Source organism: Bubalus kerabau, chromosome 2 (genome assembly GCF_029407905.1).
Source record: "Bubalus kerabau isolate K-KA32 ecotype Philippines breed swamp buffalo chromosome 2, PCC_UOA_SB_1v2, whole genome shotgun sequence".
Taxonomy (NCBI): domain Eukaryota; kingdom Metazoa; phylum Chordata; class Mammalia; order Artiodactyla; family Bovidae; genus Bubalus; species Bubalus kerabau.
Genome location: NC_073625.1, coordinates 66238737 through 66258246, shown reverse-complemented (window position 1 = coordinate 66258246; position 19510 = coordinate 66238737).

Sequence of the window (19510 nt, the reverse complement as noted above, 5' to 3'; positions counted from 1 at the left end):
AAAAGGAAGTTGATAATACAAAGAAAATTCAAAGCTCATCAAGGAAAATAAATCTGAGATAATGTAGATACACATTCAAAATAGGGAAAATACCTCTAGCTCCTCTTTTCTCTTTGACTTCAAGCTAAGACTTTGTTCTGTTGATTAAACTTCTTTCCATTTCTCACCATTTCCATAAGCCAAGATCAGAAGGAAAAAATCTGAAGAAGGAGGGAACACTAGATCTGCCTCACCTCTACCCTGTTCCTTTGCTAATCTCAGCCTTTCCTGTCTAGGATTCCCTCCTCCTAGGTATCAGCTCTTATCCCAGCTTCCATAACAAGAGCTTGCCTTCATCCTGGCATTAGTGCCTTTGGTGAAGATTCAGAGTGACCCAAGTATGGTTTTTCACTGAAATGTCAATTAAGATTCTTAAGCCCTTTCTTTAAGCTCAGAGATTATCTTCCATTAACCATGTGTGTATGTGTGCTCCGTTGCTCAGTCGTGTCTGTCTCTTTGTGACCCCATGGACTGTAGCCACAGGGTCCATGGAATTTTCCAGGCAAGAATATTGCAACGGGTTGCCATTTCCTACCCCAAGGGATCTTCCCAACTCACCAATCAAACCTGTGTCTCCTGTGTTTTTCCTGCCAGGAGGAAGTCCTCCACCACCTGGGAAGCCCTCCACTAACCATATTCATCTCTAAAATCACTAAGTAAAAGGAGGAAGGTGACATAGGAAAGATTACTATTGCATCATTTCTACAATGGCAAATGAATAGCGAGAGGGAGAGAGCTTCTGTTACTTTTAGAAATGGGGGATAAAGAAGCAAACACTATTTATATATTGAAAGAAGCTGAACAAAATCTTTTAGAAATGGAGGATAAAGAAGCAAACACTATATATATATATTGAAACAAGCTGAACAAAATCTTTATTTATAAGCCATAGATTGTGCTGTAAAGTAGGCAAACAGAAGAAGGTGAGGGGAGGGAGTAGAATGTAAGGACAGGATTCAGTAACAAAAAGTGAGTTTTTTCCCAACACTTCAGCTGTTTAAATCCTTAAACTGGCCCTGGTGGTACCCACCACCATTAGTTTGGGAAAATGTCCCCATCCTCTTGCTAAGACCAAGTGCTGGGGAGACTTCTATTATTCCATTGCACTGTTGCCAAGCCAACCTGAAAGTGTGTGGGTTCTCAGAGAAACATCTCAGTATGCAGTGTTAAGTTTCATAGCATTCTTGACACAGTATTCTACATTTGGTATACAATGTGATTGGTGAGCTGGCCTTGGAACTGAAACTCCAACTGTAATGTGATTCCCACCCTTTTGGAACACAACCTGTTCATGAAATAGAAATTGCATTTATTTTCAGGAAAGAAAAGTACTGAGGTTTCTCTAATCCAGAACAGTTTAAGTATAGGAAATGTTCCAGAGGATAGCAATCAAAATGATGAATGAGCTAGATTGTTTTATTCATGTGGAAATATAAATGAAGCATAAATTATGCAAGAGAAATTTGCTGAGGGAAAAAAATAATTGGGGAAAATTGTGTGATGGTCTACAGAATGTGAAAGGCACAGACCTCAAAGCTAGAGAAATAACTTAGTATGAATCAAGGGTTAGTAGTCACAATAATAGAATGTCCACAGAGTAAAGCAGAAGCTGCCTCCACTATCGAAAAAGTAGATGGGAAACTACAGTGATTTGAATGAGGTCTAGGAATCCAATCCTGTGAGGACTTCAAAATAGACGCTAACACTGTGATCCTCACGTTAAGAGGAGATAAAAACCATCTAGCTAGGAAACCAATAACAGTTTCATTACAGTTTATAGATACCTCCTTTGACTCTTTGGGGTCATATTCTTTAATAAACATTGGACAGAAGCCATTTGTTACCAACTTTTCTCACCACTGAAAAAGGCTCATTCAAATCACTGTAGTTTCCCATCTACTTTTTCGATAGTGGAGGCAGCTTCTGCTTTACTCTGTGGACATTCTGTTATTGGAAAGATTTGTGTTTGGTGTCAAGCTGCTTGTGCTTTGCTCTGGACACCTAAAAAATCCATAGACATGTGATAAGTAATTAGAGATCATTATCTTATTTCTAAGGACAAATGAAAAACAATCTCACATATCCTTAACAGGCTCCAATGCTGTTCAGTAGAAGTATAATGTGAGCAATATGGGTAGCAATTTTAAAATAGCAAATTTTTAAAAAGCTACAAGAAACAGGTAAAATACATTTAATAATACAATTTGTTTAATCCAGTATATCCAAAATATTACAATTTTCTCATGTGACTCTAGCCATATTTCCTTTCTTAGTAAGCACAGGTAGCCAGAATACTATACTGTAGAGCAGAGGAACCAAGAGAAAAGAAGTGAAGAAAAATTTGTGTATAGGTCAATGGAGAAACACTCACTTTGACTCCAAGTAACGAATGCAATGATTGAATTGAGCACTCTATAAGAAACTCCCCTGAGAAAGAGGAGGAGGACCATAGACACGATTTGTGATTTTTATTTTGATGATATGTGGAATGGGAATTCCATCAAAATAAAATTGAACCCCCTTACGTGATTTTGAGAGATTAATTTTAGAATAAAATTACTTTCTTTATATGCCCTTATAAGTGATCGTTTTAAAATATATACAAATATAATTTTTTTTATTTTTAATTTTATTTTATTTTTAAACTTTACATAATTGTATTAGTTTTGCCAAATATCAAAATGAATCCACCACAGGTATACATGTGTTCCCCATCCTGAACCCTCCTCCCTCCTCCCTCCTCATACCATCCCTCTGGGTCATCCCAGTGCACCAGCCCCAAGCATCCAGTATCGTGCATTGAACCTGGACTGGCAACTCGTTTCATACATGATATTTTACATGTTTCAATGCCATTCTCCAAAATCTTCCCACCCTCTCCCTCTCCCACAGAGTCCATAAGACTGTTCTATACATCAGTGTCTCTTTTGCTGTCTCGTACACAGGGTTATTGTTACCATCTTTCTAAATTCCATATATATGCGTTAGTATACTGTATGGGTGTTTTTCTTTCTGGCTTACTTCACTCTGTATAATAGGCTCCAGTTTCATCCACCTCATTAGAACTGATTCAAATGTATTCTTTTTAATGGCTGAATAATACTCCATTGTGTATATGTACCACTGCTTTCTTATCCATTCATCTGCTGATGGACATCTAGGTTGCTTCTATGTCCTGGCTATTATAAACAGTGCTGCGATGAACATTGGGGTACACGTGTCTCTTTCCCTCCTGGTTTCCTCAGTGTGTATGTCCAGCAGTGGGATTGCTGGGTCATAGGGCAGTTCTATTTCCAGTTTTTTAAGGAATCTCCACACTGTTCTCCATAGTGGCTGTACTAGTTTGCATTCCCACCAACAGTGCAAGAGGGTTCCCTTTTCTCCACACCCTCTCCAGCATTTATTACTTGTAGACTTTTGGATCGCAGCCATTCTGACTGGTGTGAAATGGTACCTCATAGTGGTTTTGATTTGCATTTCTCTGATAATGAGTGATGTTGAGCATCTTTTCATGTGTTTGTTAGCCATCTGGATGTCTTCTTTGGAGAAATGTCTATTTAGTTCTTCGGCCCATTTTTTGATTGGGTCATTTATTTTTCTGGAGTTGAGCTGTAGGAGTTGCTTGTATATTCTCGAGATTAGTTGTTTGTCAGTTGCTTCATTTGCTATTATCTTCTCCCATTCTGAATGCTGTCTTTTCACCTTGCTAATAGTTTCCTTTGATGTGCAGAAGCTTTTAAGGTTAATTAGGTCCCATTTGTTTATTTTTGCTTTTATTTCCAATATTCTGGGAGGTGGGTCATAGAGGATCCTGCTGTGATGTATGTCAGAGAGTGTTTTGCCTATGTTCTCCTCTAGGAGTTTTATAGTTTCTGGTCTTACGTTTAGATCTTTAATCCATTTTGAGTTTATTTTTGTGTATGGTGTTAGAAAGTGTTCTAGTTTCATTCTTTTACAAGTGGTTGACCAGATTTCCCAGCACCACTTGTTAAAGAGATTGTCTTTAATCCATTGTATATTCTTGCCTCCTTAGTCAAAGATAAGGTGTCCATATGTGCGTGGATTTATCTCTGGGCTTTCTATTTTGTTCCATTGATCTATATTTCTGTCTTTGTGCCAGTACCATACTGTCTTGATGACTGTGGCTTTGTAGTAGAGCCTGAAGTCAGGTAGGTTGATTCCTCCAGTTCCATTCTTCTTTCTCAAGATCGCTTTGACTATTCGAGGTTTTTTGTATTTCCATACAAATTGTGAAATTATTTGTTCTAGCTCTGTGAAGAATGCTGTTGGTAGCTTGATAGGGATTGCATTGAATCTATAGATTGCTTTGGGTAGTATACTCATTTTCACTATATTGATTCTTCCAATCCATGAACATGGTGTATTTCTCCATCTGTTAGTGTCCTCTTTGATCTCTTTCACCAGTGTTTTATAGTTTTCTATATATAGGTCTTTAGTTTCTTTAGGTAGATATATTCCTAAGTATTTTATTCTTTCCGTTGCAATGGTGAATGGAATTGTTTCCATAATTTCTCTTTCTGTTTTCTCATTATTAGTGTATAGGAATGCAAGGGATTTCTGTGTGTTGATTTTATATCCTGCAACTTTACTATAGTCATTGATTAGTTCTAGTAATTTTCTGGTGGAGTCTTTAGGGTTTTCTATGTAGAGAATCATGTCATCTGCAAATAGTGAGAGTTTTACTTCTTCTTTTCCAATTTGGATTCCTTTTATTTCTTTTTCTGCTCTCATTGCTGTGGCCAAAACTTCCAAAACTATGTTGAATAGTAATGGTGAAAGTCGGCACCCTTGTCTTGTTCCTGACTTTAGAGGAAATGCTTTCAATTTTTCACCATTGAGGATAATGTTTGCTGTGGGTTTGTCATATATAGCTTTGATTATGTTGAGATATGTTCCTTCTATTCCTGCTTTCTGGAGAGTTTTTATCATAAATGGATGTTGAATTCTGTCAAAGGCTTTCTCTGCATCTATTGAGATAATCATATGGTTTTTATTTTTCAATTTGTTAATGTGGTGTGTTACATTGATTGATTTGCGGATATTGAAGAATCCTTGCATCCCTGGGATAAAGCCCACTTGGTCATGGTGTATGATCTTTTTAATGTGTTGTTGGATTCTGATTGCTAGAATTTTGTTAAGGATTTTTGCATCTATGTTCATCAGTGATATTGGCCTGTAGTTTTCTTTTTTTGTGGCATCTTTGTCAGGTTTTGGTATTAGGGTGATGGTGGCCTCATAGAATGAGTTTGCAAGTTTACCTTCCTCTGCAATTTTCTGGAAGAGTTTGAGCAGGATAGGTGTTAGCTCTTCTCTAAATTTTTGCTAGAATTCAGCTGTGAAGCCGTCTGGACCTGGGCTTTTGTTTGCTGGAAGATTTTTGATTACAGTTTCAATTTCCGTGCTTGTGATGGGTCTGTTAAGATTTTCTATTTCTTCCTGATCGAGTTTTGGAAAGTTGTACTTTTCTAAGAATTTGTCCATTTCTTCCACATTGTCCATTTTATTGGCATATAATTGTTGATAGTACTCTCTTATGATCCTTTGTATTTCTGTGTTGTCTGTTGTGATCTCTCCATTTTCATTTCTAATTTTATTGATTTGATTTTTCTCCCTTTGTTTCTTGATGAGTCTGGCTAATGGTTTGTCAATTTTATTTATCCTTTCAAAAAACCAGCTTTTGGTTTTGTTGATTTTTGCTATGATCTCTTTTGTTTCTTTTGCATTTATTTCTGCTCTAAGTTTTAAGATTTCTTTCCTTCTACTAACCCTGGGGTTCTTCATTTCTTCCTTTTCTAGCTGCTTTAGGTGTAGGGTTAGGTGATTTATTTGACTTTTTTCTTGTTTCTTGAGGTGTGCCTGTATTGCTATGAACTTTCCCCTTAGGACTGCTTTTACCATGTCCCACAGGTTTTGGGTTGTTGTGTTTTCATTTTCATTCATTTCTATGCACATTTTGACTTCTTTTTTGATTTCTTCTGTGATTTGTTGGTTATTCAGCAGCGTGTTGTTCAGCCTTCATATGTTGGAATTTTTAATAGTTTTTCTCTTGTAATTGAGATCTAATCTTACTGCATTGTGGTCAGAAAAGATGCTTGGAATGATTTCTATTTTTTTGAATTTACCAAGGCTAGCTTTATGGCCCAGGATGTGATCTATCCTGGAGAAGGTTCCATGTGCACTTGAGAAAAAGGTGAAATTCATTGTTTTGGGATGAAATGTCCTATAGATAGCAATTAGGTCTAACTGGTCTATTGTATCGTTTAAAGTTTGTGTTTCCTTGTTAATTTTCTGTTTAGTTGATCTATCCATAGGTGTGAGTGAGGTATTAAAGTCTCCCACTATTATTGTGTTATTGTTAATTTCTTCTTTCATACTTGTTAGCATTTGTCTTACATACTGCGGTGCTCCCGTGTTGGGTGCATATATATTTATAATTGTTATATCTTCTTCTTGGATTGATCCTTTGATCATTATGTAGTGACCATTTTTGTCTCTTTTCACAGCCTTTGTTTTAAAGTCTATTTTATCTGATATGAGTATTGCTACTCCTGCTTTCTTTTGGTCCCTATTTGCATGGAAAATCTTTTTCCAGCCCTTCACTTTCAGTCTGTATGTGTCCCCTGTTTTGAGGTGGGTCTCTTGTAGACAACATATGTAGGGGTCTTGTTTTTATATCCATTCAGCCAGACTTTGTCTTTTGGTTGGGGCATTCAACCCATTTACGTTTAAGGTAATTACTGATAAGTATGATCCCGTTGCCATTTACTTTATTGTTTTGGGTTCAAGTTTATACACCGTTTTTGTGTTTCCTGTCTAGAGAATATCCTTTAGTATTTGTTGGAGAGCTGGTTTGGTGGTGCTGAATTCTCTCAGCTTTTGCTTGTCTGAAAAGCTTTTGATTTCTCCTTCATACTTGAATGAGATCCTTGCTGGGTACAATAATCTGGGCTGTAGATTATTTTCTTTCATCATTTTAAGTATGTCTTGCCATTCCCTCCTGGCTTGAAGAGTTTCTATTGAAAGATCAGCTGTTATCCTTATGGGAATTCCCTTGTGTGTTATTTGTTGTTTTTCCCTTGCTGCTTTTAATATTTGTTCTTTGTGTTTGATCTTTGTTAATTTGATTAATATGTGTCTTGGGGTGTTTTGCCTTGGGTTTATCCTGTTTGGGACTCTCTGGGTTTCTTGGACTTGGGTGATTATTTCCTTCCCCATTTTAGGGAAGTTTTCAACTATTATCTCCTCAAGTGTTTTCTCATGGTCTTTCTTTTTGTCTTCTTCTTCTGGGACCCCTATGATTCGAATGTTGTAGCGTTTAATATTGTCCTGGAGGTCTCTGAGATTGTCCTCATTTCTTTTAATTCATTTTTCTTTTATCCTCTCTGATTCATTTATTTCTACCATTCTATCTTCTAATTCACTAATCCTATCTTCTGCCTCTGTTATTCTACTATTTGTTGCCTCCAGAGTGTTTTTAATTTCACTTATTGCATTATTCATTATATATTGACTCTTTTTTATTTCTTCTAAGTCCTTGTTAAACCTTTCTTGCCTCTTCTCAATCCTTGCCTCCAGGCTATTTATCTCTGATTCCATTTTAATTTCAAGATTTTGGATCAATTTCACTATCATTATTCAGAATTCTTTATCAGGTAGATTCCCTATCTCTTCCTCTTTTGTTTGGTTTGGTGGGCATTTATCCTGTTCCTTTATCTGCTGGCTGTTCCTCTGTCTCTTCATCTTGTTTAATTGCTGAGTTTGGGGTGTCCTTTCTGTATTCTGGCAGTTTGTGGAGTTCTCTTTATTGTGGTGTTTCCTCACTGTGTGTGGGTTTGTACAGGTGGCTTGTCACGGTTTCCTTGTTAGGGAAGCTTGTGTCGATGTTCTGGTGGATGGAGCTGTATTTCTTCTCTCTGAGAGTGTCCAGGAGTCTCCGGCACAGGCCCAGGTCGACAGTACAAATATAATTTTTAAAATCTTTACAATTGGCAACTGTAATAATGTTAAGATGTTGTGACAAGAAAATAAAGTGTCTTAATGAAAATTATAAATAAAATGGTCAACATCTGTACGTGCTCAGTCATGTCTGACTCTTTGTGACCCCATGGACTGTAACCTGCCAGGCTCTTCTATTCATGGTATTTTCTAGGCAAGAATACTGGAGTGGGTTGCCTTTTCCTACTCCAGGGGATCCTCCTGACTCAGTGGTTAATGCCTCTCCTGCATTGCCAGGTGGATTCTTTATCACTAGAGCCACCTGGGAAGCCCGAATTTTCCAAGATGACACTTGAATTAAGCACATAAGAGAAGACTCTTGAGAGTCGCTTCTACAGCAAGGAGATCAAACCAGTCAATCCTAAAGAAAACGAAGCCTGAATATTCATTGGAAGGACAGATAATGAAGCTAAAACTCCAATACTTTGGCCACCTGAGATGAAGAGCTAACTCCTTGAAAAAGAACCTGAACTGGGAAGTACTAAAGGCTAGAGGAGAATGAGGAGACAGAGGATGAGATGATTGGACGGCATCATTGACTCAGTGGACATGAGTTTGAACAATGGACACAAGTTTGAATGCCAGGGAAGCCAGGTGTATGCAATCCATTAGGTCACAAAAAGGCAGACACGACTTAGTGACTGACCAACACCTAGGAAAACTGAAGATGTAGATTCAGAATACCAGTTGCAGATTTTAATTCATAAACATATATCCAGTTTTTCTTGTTCAATAAAAATTATTTTAGTATTTATAACTAGAAGCTTTTCTAGGCCCTGGGGATGAAGCTGAGACAAAATTAGGTAACATCTGAGCTCCTTAGGAGCAAATTTTCTAGGGTAGACACATGAACTTAATTGCCTATCAAAACTTTGTTAAACTGTTTTTAAAGAACTTTCTTTTTAAATCACCAACTAATATGACCTAGAGTTTGCTGTCTTAAGGGAAAATATTCAATCTGATTTTCAGCCTCAAGAAGTACAGAACCTATTTTATCTATAACATACTTCAGTATATAAGAGTGTCTTATACATTATTTAATGATGGTATTAAATTGAATCAAGTTGAAATAAATCAAATTGAATTTAATTGGATTGAATAAAATAGATGCTACTGCATTACTAAAAAATACCAACTCAAATACCAGGAATATCTCTATTAAAAATTAATACCAAAACCTGATAAAGACATTAGAGGAAAATAATAGACCAATATGTCTCATAAACATAGATGCAGAAACTCTTAACACAATGTTATCAAATCAAATTCAATGTATATAAAAAATTATATACCATAACTACATAAGATTTATGCCAGGTCATTAATGGTATATCAACAAGTGATGATCAATCATATTAACAGGTTAAAGAAGAAAATCGGCCTTATTAAACTTGAAAAGTTTTGCTCCACAAAAGGCATTGCTAAGAAAGTTTTAAAACAAACTGCATGCCTTGAGAAAATGTTTAAAAAACACGAATCTGATTAAAAGAGTTTCATCTAAAATGTTTGAAAGTGAAAGTGAAGTGAAAGTCGCTTAGTCATGTCTGACTCTTTGCAACCCCATGGACTATACAGTCCATGGAATTCTCTAGGCCAGAATACTGGAGTGGGTAGCCATTCCCTTCTCAAGGGGATCTTCACAACCCAGAGATTGAATCCAGGTCTCCAGCATTGCAGGTGGATTTTTTACCAGCTGAGCCACAAGGGAGGCCCAAGAATACTGGAGTGGGTAGCCTATCCCTTCTCCAGCAGATCATTCTGACCCAGGAATAGAACCGGGGTCTCCTGCACTGCAGGTGGATTCTTTACCCATTGAGCTATCAGTTCAGTTCAGTCACTCAGCCGTGTCTGACTCTTTGCAACTACATGAATTGCAGCATGCCAGGCCTCCCTGTCCATCACCAACTCCTGGAGTTCACTCAAACTCACGTCCATCAGGTCGGTGATTCCATCCAGCCATCTCATCCTCTGTCATCCCCTTCTCCTCCTGCCCCCAATCCCTCCCAGCATCACGGTCTTTTATAACTGAGTCAACTCTTCGCATGAGGTGGCCAAAGTACTGGAGTTTCAGCTTTAGCATCATTCCTTCCAAAGAACATCCAGGACCAATCTCCTTTAGAATGGATTGGCTGGATCTCCTTACAGTCCAAGAGACTCTCAAGAGTCTTCTCCAACACCACAGTTCAAAAGCATCAATTCTTCGGCGCTCAGCGTTCTTCACAGTCCAACTCACATCCATACATGACCACAGAAAAAACCATAGCTTTGACTAGACGGACATTTGTTGGCAAAGTAATGTCTCTGCTTTTGAATATGCTATCTAGGTTGGTCATAACTTTCCTTCCAAGGAGTAAGCGTCTTTTAATTTCATGGCTGTAATCACCATCTGCTGTGATTTTGGAGCCCCCCAAAAATAAAGTCTGATACTGTTTCCACTGTTTCCCTATCTATTTCCCATGAAGTGATGGGACCAGATGCCATGATCTTTGTTTTCTGAATGTTGAGCTTTAAGCCAACTTTTTCACTCTCCTCTTTCACTTTCATCAAGAGGCTTTTTAGTTCCTTTTCACTTTCTGCCATAAGGGTGGTGTCATCTGCATATCTGATATTTCTCCTGGCAATCTTAATTCCGGCTTGTGCTTCTTCCAGCCCAGAGTTTCTCATGATGTACTCTTCATATAAGTTAAATAAGCAGGGTGACAATATACAGCCTTGACATACTCCTTTTTCTATTTGGAACCAGTCTGTTGTTCCATGTCCAGTTCTAACTGTTGCTTCCTGACCTGCATATAGGTTTCTCAAGAGGCAGGTCAGGTGGTCTGGTATTCCCATCTCTTTCAGAATTTTCCACAGTTTATTGTGATCCACACAGTCAAAGGCTTTGGCATAGTCAATAAAGCAGAAATAGATATATTTCTGGAACTCTCAGGGAAGCCAAAATCTTTGAAAAGCTCTTAAAACTTAACAATAAGAAAACAACTCAAGAAAAATAGTAAAATAATCTGAATACATACTTCATCAACAAAGATATACAGATGGCAAATAAGCATATGAGAAATGCTCAATTTTCATTAGGGAGTTGCAAATTAAAATAATAATGAGGTGCCTATTAGAATGACTGAAATTTTTTAAAAGTTGATGACAAATGATGACAATGAAGTGCAGCAGCAAGAACTCTTGTTTATTGCCGGTAGGAATGCAAGATGGTGCAGCCACTGTGGAAGATGGTTCAGCACTTTTCTACAAAGCTAAACATAGTGTTAGCATACTATTCAGCAATCTTGCTTCTAAGTATTTGCCCGAGTAGAAAACTGATCAACACAAAAATATCTGCCCTCAAATGTTTATAACTGCTTTATCTATAATTACTCAAAATTGAAAGTAACAAAGATGTTCTTCAATAAATGGATAACTGCAATACATCCAAGCAATGGAATATTATTTAAGAGTAAAAAGAAATGCTCTATCATGCCACACAAAGACATGGAGGAACCTTAAGTTCATATTGCAAATGAAAGAAACTCTCCTGGAAAATGCTACATAGTATATGATTTCAATTATATCACACTCTGGAAAAGGCAAAACTAGAGTGACATAAAAGATTAATATTTGCCAGGGCTCAAGGTGAGGGTGGGATAAACAAACAGGTGAAGGACAGTGCTCAAGTCAAAAATGTTTTAATTAAAAAAAAAAAAAAAAAAACCACCCACTCTGATTAGGGTCAAAGTGACACAAGAATCAACTTAAATAGCTCCCAAAAGCCAGAACTGGAAAAACTGAGTCAATAAAATAAATAAAGTAGCACTGGATTATAACTCAAAAGATAAAATAAGTATCCATGAGTCCACCTTATATAAAAAAATGATTAAATAAGTTAACAAATCCTCATGCCGAAGAATTCCACATAAATTATGTAAATACTCCACCACGCTAATGGAGGGGAACTTAACTCCCTATCCTTAAGTATAGGCTGTACATAGTGGCTTTCTTCCAAAGAGTACAGTATGGAAATAAGGAGGAAAGAGTAACAGTGCAGAAACCTGACAAACATTATTTCTGCCTGGTGACCAAGGTCAATGTCAATGGCTATAAATCATGCAGATTTTATGTGCCCTTGATATGATGTAATAAAAATGACATGCTTTACCTCTGTGAACTTCCTCCCCAAAACCCATAACTCTAATACAATCATAAGAAAAACATACAATTCCAAAAAGGGTCATCCTATGATATATCAGATGAGTACTCCCCAAAACTGTCAAACTCATCAAAAATGAGGAAAAGTCTGAGAAAGTATCAAAGCCAAGGGGATACTAAAGAGACAGGATTCTAGAACAGGAAAGGGACAAAATGTGAAAGCTAAGGAGATCTGAATAAATCATGGACTTTAGTTAACAATAATCTATCAGTGTTGGGTCATAACTGCAAAAAATAGATGATGCTAATGTAAGAATGTAAGACATTAACAATAGAGAAACCTGTGCATATATTTGGGGGTGAGAGGAGGACGCATGGGACCTCTCTATATTATCTGTTCAATCTTTTGGTAAACCTAAAACTTTAAAAAATAATCTATTAATTAGGAAGTTAATATTCTGACTAACCCATCGATGCAAACTTTAATGTAAGGTGTATTTTTGTAACCAACATTAACTACTAATCAGATCATGGACCTAAGTGATGACTGCTAAAGTGTAGTGCCAAGAAGGTCCATTTTGAAGGAATTTGTCATCCTTACTGGAAAATCCCATCAACAGAGGAGCCTGGTAGGTTACAGTCCATGGGGTCACAAAGAGTTGGCTATGACTGAGCACAAGACACACTCATTTATTATGAAAACTACAATATTACAATTCTCTGTGAAACCAATTCTAATCAGAATATAAGCTACTCGGTCTCCTCCATAATGTTGCAACGTAGTTTCCACTGCCCTAGTCCTTCCTTCCCATTCACAGCTAATGTTGGAATATTTCTCTGTATTCACTGTCTCTGTCTCCCTATTTTCCACTCATTCTCTAGTCCACAGTCATCTGGCTTCTACCCCGAACTGGTCTTCCGATGTTAATAATGGTTTACCTAAACCAGTAGGCACTTACCTATTATCTCACTTTATTTTGGAAGTATCTGACACATTATCCATTTCTTTCCTTTGAAAACACTTTCTCTTTTGTGTTCATCATATTTTGCCTTCTGGAATCTTCCCAGCTCTTAAATCTTCTTGGAGTGTGAGTGTGCTCCTGTGTGTGTCTGTATGTCTCAGTTCCGTTCCTATTCTGTCCTTAAATGTAATTATCCTTTAAGTTCAGTTAAGCTAAATCTTCTCACTCTACATTACTCTCTTTCTGTGATTACCTTTACTTCCATGGCTTAGTAACTACTATAGGTTGATGTATGCATGTGTGCTTATTCATGCCTGACTCTTTGCGACCCTGTGGGCTATAGCCCACCCCCAGACTCCTCGTTCCATGGAATTTTCCAGGCAAGAATACTGGAGTAGGGTGCCATTTCCTCCACTAGGGGATCTTCCTGACCCAGGGATGGAACCTATGTCTCTTGCATCTCCTGCATTGGCAGGCAGATTCATTGAGCCATCTGAGATTTCCTGCCCAGGGCTCTCTCCTGAGTTGGGGAAAACATTATCCTACTCACTTCTAGCATTTCCACTTACCAGCTCCACTCACATACTAAAAGGTAATAAGTTCTAGAATAATCTGTCATCTCCTTTCCCCCTAAACTCTTCATTCTTTTATATTCTCTCAATATACAGTATCACATTGTCTACTCAAAACAATAATGAAGTCATTATACTCAACTTTGTCCTCACTTCCAATTTTAAAATCATTCTCCAGTTTTTCTCAATATATTGACCAAGAATTTCTCAAATCCATCAATTTCTATCCACCCCTAGAACCATCATCTTAGTTCAAGCCATTATCTTCTCTTATCTCAATCCCTACAATAGCCTTACAGCGGTCTCCGTATCACCAGGCTTTTCTCACCCAATCCATTCCCCACTCTATCTCATCATTCCCTACTTTAAGATACTTTAATGATTGCCCTTTGTTGTTGGTTTGAGGCTCAAATGATTTAATTTTGCTAAAAGGTCCTTTTTAATTAGGACCCTGCCTAAAACTCATCTACTTTCTACTTCTTTCCCTACTCCCCTCTTTCCTCCTCGCACTATTCTGCCTCTGATTCCTCAAACATCTATGCTGCTCACTTTGCCTGTGTTATAATGTTATCTCACTCTCATTTTCACTAACACTTATTTCTCTGAATCGTCAAATCCCTGATATTTGCCTCTCCCTTATATTGCCACAGAGCCTTTTACTTCTGTTCTCAGAACCCTTCACACACACACACACAATATTTCAAATTTCCTGATTACTTATCTGAAGTGCTAATTAATTCCAAGCTCTCTAAAGATAACGAGAATGTCTATATTACTTGTTACTCTTTCCCTGAGAATACCTAGGACAATGACTGACACTGAGAAAATGTTTGAAAGATGGATGGATGGATGGATGGAAACATGCATGGGTGAAAAAAAAAAACTTGAAAGGTAGAAAATCTATTTAAACTTAGACGTAAAAAAAAAAACCAAAACCTCTCTGTACTGGGTTACTGCTTGCCTAGTGCTTTTGATTATAATACATTTTCTCAGAAATAGCCTTGGTTTCTGTGTGTATGAAAAATTCATAAAGAATATCCACTGTATCCCAGGTTTAAAGTGAGGATTTTCCAAGAGAGTATTGCTGTAGGTTACAATAGTCACGTTAATCACCTAATAACCATGTTTGAACTACACATGAATGGACAAGGCCAAAATTCCAAGACATCAAAGGACTTGGATTTGCTAATAACAGCTTGGAAGCAATGAGAATAGTGAAGGAAAGAATTGTCAGCAACTGAAGGATAACAGTGGGGATTAACCAGTATACATCAAGGGGCTATGACCGAAAATTCAATATAGGATGTATAAATAGCCATAGAAGCCAGAATGAACCCCTGTCTCACGTAGCCTTTAGATTTGACAATTCGACAGTCCAAGAAGATTTCAAAGCTACAGGGAATAGACCCAGAGCAGATTAGGAAAGTTTGAGTATTGAAGTATTTTCTCCAAAAGCACTTTTTCATGCAAAAGCAACAATAGGTAAATCATCTCAAAATGCTTTATTTTTACTTTTTCTTTTGGTTATACTTAAAAGTAAATAAAAATCCTACCAAAGAAAGCTGCTAAATCATTTACTTTTTTTTTTAATTTTATTTTATTTTTAAACCTGAAACATACTTTTAAAATGTTTAATAACAGTCTTGTATTACAAAAGAATAGACATCCAAACAACATTAATGATAAAGTTAATGTCAACAGAACTAAAAGTAATAGAGCTTCTTCTGACTTCTACTCTAAAGGCTATTATATTATTCATTATTGGATTTTTTTTTTTTTTTTGTAAATGAAGACTATCAAAGAGAGCATGGCTATGATGGTTTGTCTACCACTATATCTTCCCTGGTGGCTCAGACAGTAAAGCGTCTGTCTACAATGAGGGAGACCTGGGTTTGATCCCTGGGTCGGGAAGATCCCCTGGAGAAGGAAATGGCAATCCACTCCAATACTATTGCCTGGAAAATCCCATGGACAGAGGAGCTTGGTAGGCTACAGTCCATGGGGTTGCAAAGAGTTGGACACTACTGAGCGACTTCACTACTCACTACTACTACTATATCTTCCTTCACTGATACTATTTCCACTTAGATTATCCACAAAAGAGTAGGGTTAAGGAACAGCTATGCTTTAGGTTTATCCCAAACATTTTACAGAATTCAGATCTAAAGATCCAAAATATCAGGTTGTTACAAATCCTCCACTTAATCTTTTCTGTGTAGATTTGACTTACCACATGTTCAACATTATTGAAAACCTCTTGAGTCCAGGGGTACGTTGCCACTTTTATTTTTTATCTCCCATGTATTGCACAGTAGTAAGCAAAGAACATTCTCATAATAAATGCTCACAAAGTAGATGAAAAGAATGGATTAGAAGGTGTTTGACCACCTATCTTTACCTGTAATATCAAGATGTGCGTGTGTGTGCGCATGCTCAGTCATGTCCGACTCTTTGTGACCCCGTGTGCTATAGCCAGCCAGGCTGCTCTACCAGGATGCTGCTGCTGCTGCGAAGTCGCTTCCATCCTGTCCGACTCTGTGCGACCCCAGAGACGGCAGCCCACCCGTCCCTGGGATTCTCCAGGCAAGAACACTGGAGTGGGTTGCCATTTCCTTCTCCACCTCTACCAGGATATTGAACTGCTAATTTCTGAAAACTTGAGATAACTTGGTGCATCTTTCCTTTTTCATTGTTTTCTTGATTTATTTCTAGGAGCTCCACATTTTCTCATGATCTCTCTTCTCCTGCAGTCATCTGTGCATATAATTGCTTTCAAACCCCTAATTTGTTACAAACCATTGTTGTTACAAATGGTGTTCTCTTTGATGAAGAAGTCTCTACCCACCAGGTTAACGATATTAAATTATTTAGTAACCCCTATGGTTTTTCCTGTGGTCATGGATGGATGTGAGAGTTGGACTGTGAAGAAGGCTGAGTGCCGAAGAATTGATGCTTTTGAAGTGAGGTGTTGGAGAAGACTCTTGAGAGTCCCTTGGACTGCAAGGAGATCCAACCAGTCCATTCTGAAGGAGATCAGCCCTGGGATTTCTTTGGAAGGAATGATGCTAAAGCTGAAACTCCAGTACTTTGGCCACCTCATGCAAAGAGTTGACTCATTGGAAAAGACTCTGATGCTGGGAAGGACTGGGGGCAGGAGGAGAAGGGGACGACAGAGGATGAGATGGCTGGATGGCATCACTGACTCGATGGACATGAGTCTGGGTGAACTCCGGGAGTTGGTGATGGACAGGGAGGCCTGGCGTGCTGCGATTCATGGGGTTGCAAAGAGTCGGACACGACTGAGCGACTGATCTGATCTGATCTGATCTGATCTTTAAATAAATTATAAGAGATGCAGTTCATTTGTTTATTTTTAGTCCTCAGACTTTGTACAGGCCATTAATACATAGGAAGGAACCAGAGCAAACTCATTTCTGCCTCAGGAGGTAGAGTTGAGCTCTTCTCCTAGTGCTGAATATTTATTTGAATTTCCACACAGAGTCAAGTGCCAATTGCATTAAAACAATCTAGACATCTTTAAAATCTAAAGGGCCATTCACAAGGTAAGTTGGACTCCAACATTCATGGAAATAGTGATTTCATAGAAGTCTGTAGTAACTTGTTCCTTTGCCTGAGGTGCTCAATGAACTAAACAACACAGATACAAAATTTTATGGGAAAAATTATATTAGGGAGCTATAGGTGGAAACATCTAACTTCACAGTTGGTTTCTCTTAAAGAAAATTCAGTATCATTAAATAAAATCTATAGTTACAGCAGATGTCCACCAAAGACAAATTTTAGAAAACAGGACTATTTGCTCAGTTAAATTTATAAAAAATGACAATTTGCTTCAGTGTTTTAAGTTTACTCTTTAACTCTTAAGTTCAATTAGATATTATTCTTTGAATTTAAGCTTGGACATTTTTCTACAATTTGTTTAACTGAATAGCCTCTGAGGGTAGATTTTGTATGTGTGTGTGTGTGTGTGTGTGTGCACGTGTGCATGTGTGTGTGTGTGCACACATGTGTGTATGCTTGTTTGATCTTGTTTTTACTCAATCCAAATACACTTCATCTAACTTCCTCTCCATATTTCCATTTGCTTTGTAAAAGTAACTTAAAGCATGTGTATAAATAAAGTTGAATGGAGCTCATTGTGGGAATACATAATATTTTAGCAAGAAATTTTCCTTGGGTTTTATGAAATATTACATCTTTTTAAAAATTTGTAGACAAGTTTTTGAAACTACTTCTTCTTGGTTTATGGATATACTACATAATTTTCTAAAATAGATTTATCTAGTTAATTATGCTCTGTTTATATTAGTTGTGACATTCACTATCATTTCATAACATAATTTTTTTTTACATTTCAGCCTATGAGGTCCCACGTTAGACACTTTTATTCAAATCTGGATACTTGGACAAGTTTTTATGATTTTGCTATAGTCGTGGAAAAAAACCTTGAGTCCTACACTAGTTTTCCTTAAGGTTTCACATGATGGTGGCTGACTGCTCCACATTTAAGGGTGAACATTCAAAATGGTAATGTTTCCTTATAGCAAACTTGACCAAAATTTTTAAAACAATTATTTTAAAGGCTATATTTTCTCAGCAACATTAACACATGTATACCTGTGGCGGATTCATTTTGATGTTTGGCAAAACTAATACAATTATGTAAAGTTTAAAAATAAAATAAAATTTAAAAAAATAAAAAAATAAAAATAAAAATGAATGCCTTGGGGTGAGCTTTACTTCTGACTCATAACATTTGCTTATTTTTTTTAATTAATTTTTATTGCAGTAGAGTCGTTTTACAATGTTGTGTTAATTTCTACTGTGCAGTAAAGTGAATCAGCCAGAATTATATCCTCTCTTTTTGGATTTCCTTCCCATTTAGTTCACAACAGAACACTGAGAAGAGTTCCCTGTGCTATACAATAGGTTTCCATTAGTTATTTATTTTATATATAGTATCAAAGCATTTATTTTTAACACTTTTTATTTCACATTTTACATGATCTTTATTCAGGCTGAAGCTGGTCTCATAAGACTAAAATCAAATGTTGGCAGGGATGTGCTCTGTTTTGGAGGCTCCAGGGGAGAATCTGTTTCCTATTCACTTGAGAGGTTAAGTGGTTGGCAGAATTCAGTTCCTTTGCAGTTGTGGATACAAGATCTCTGGTTGGTTGACGATTCCCAGCTGAGGACCACCATCCATCAGCTTCTAGAGTCTTCCTGTATTCCCTGGATCCCAGTCCCCTTCCTCTGCCTTTAAAAGCCACAGCAGGGGGTCTTCACACTTGAAATCTCCTCTACCTCTTCCTCCATCACTTTTTCACTCTGACTGACTCTTCTGCCTCGCTTTTCTGATTTTCAGGACCTATATGATTATATTCAGCTCACATAGATAATCTGAGATAATCTCTGCATTTTAGGTTTCATAGCCATAATTTCATCTGCAAAGTCTCTTTGCCATGTATCTTAACATACACAGGCATAAGACTAGAGGGGAAAGATCATGAGGGTTAGAAATCTGCCTACCTCAATGACATATGGAGAAGACAATGGCAACCCACTCCAGTACTCTTGCCTGGGGAATCCCATGGGCAGAGGAGCCCAGAGTTGCGAGGAGTCGGACATGATTGAGCGACTTCACTTTCACTTTTCACTTTCATGCACTGGAGAAGGAAATGGCAACCCACTCCAGTATTCTTGCCTGTAGAATCCCAGGGATGGAGGAGCTTGGTGGGCTGCCATCTATGGGGTCGCACAGAG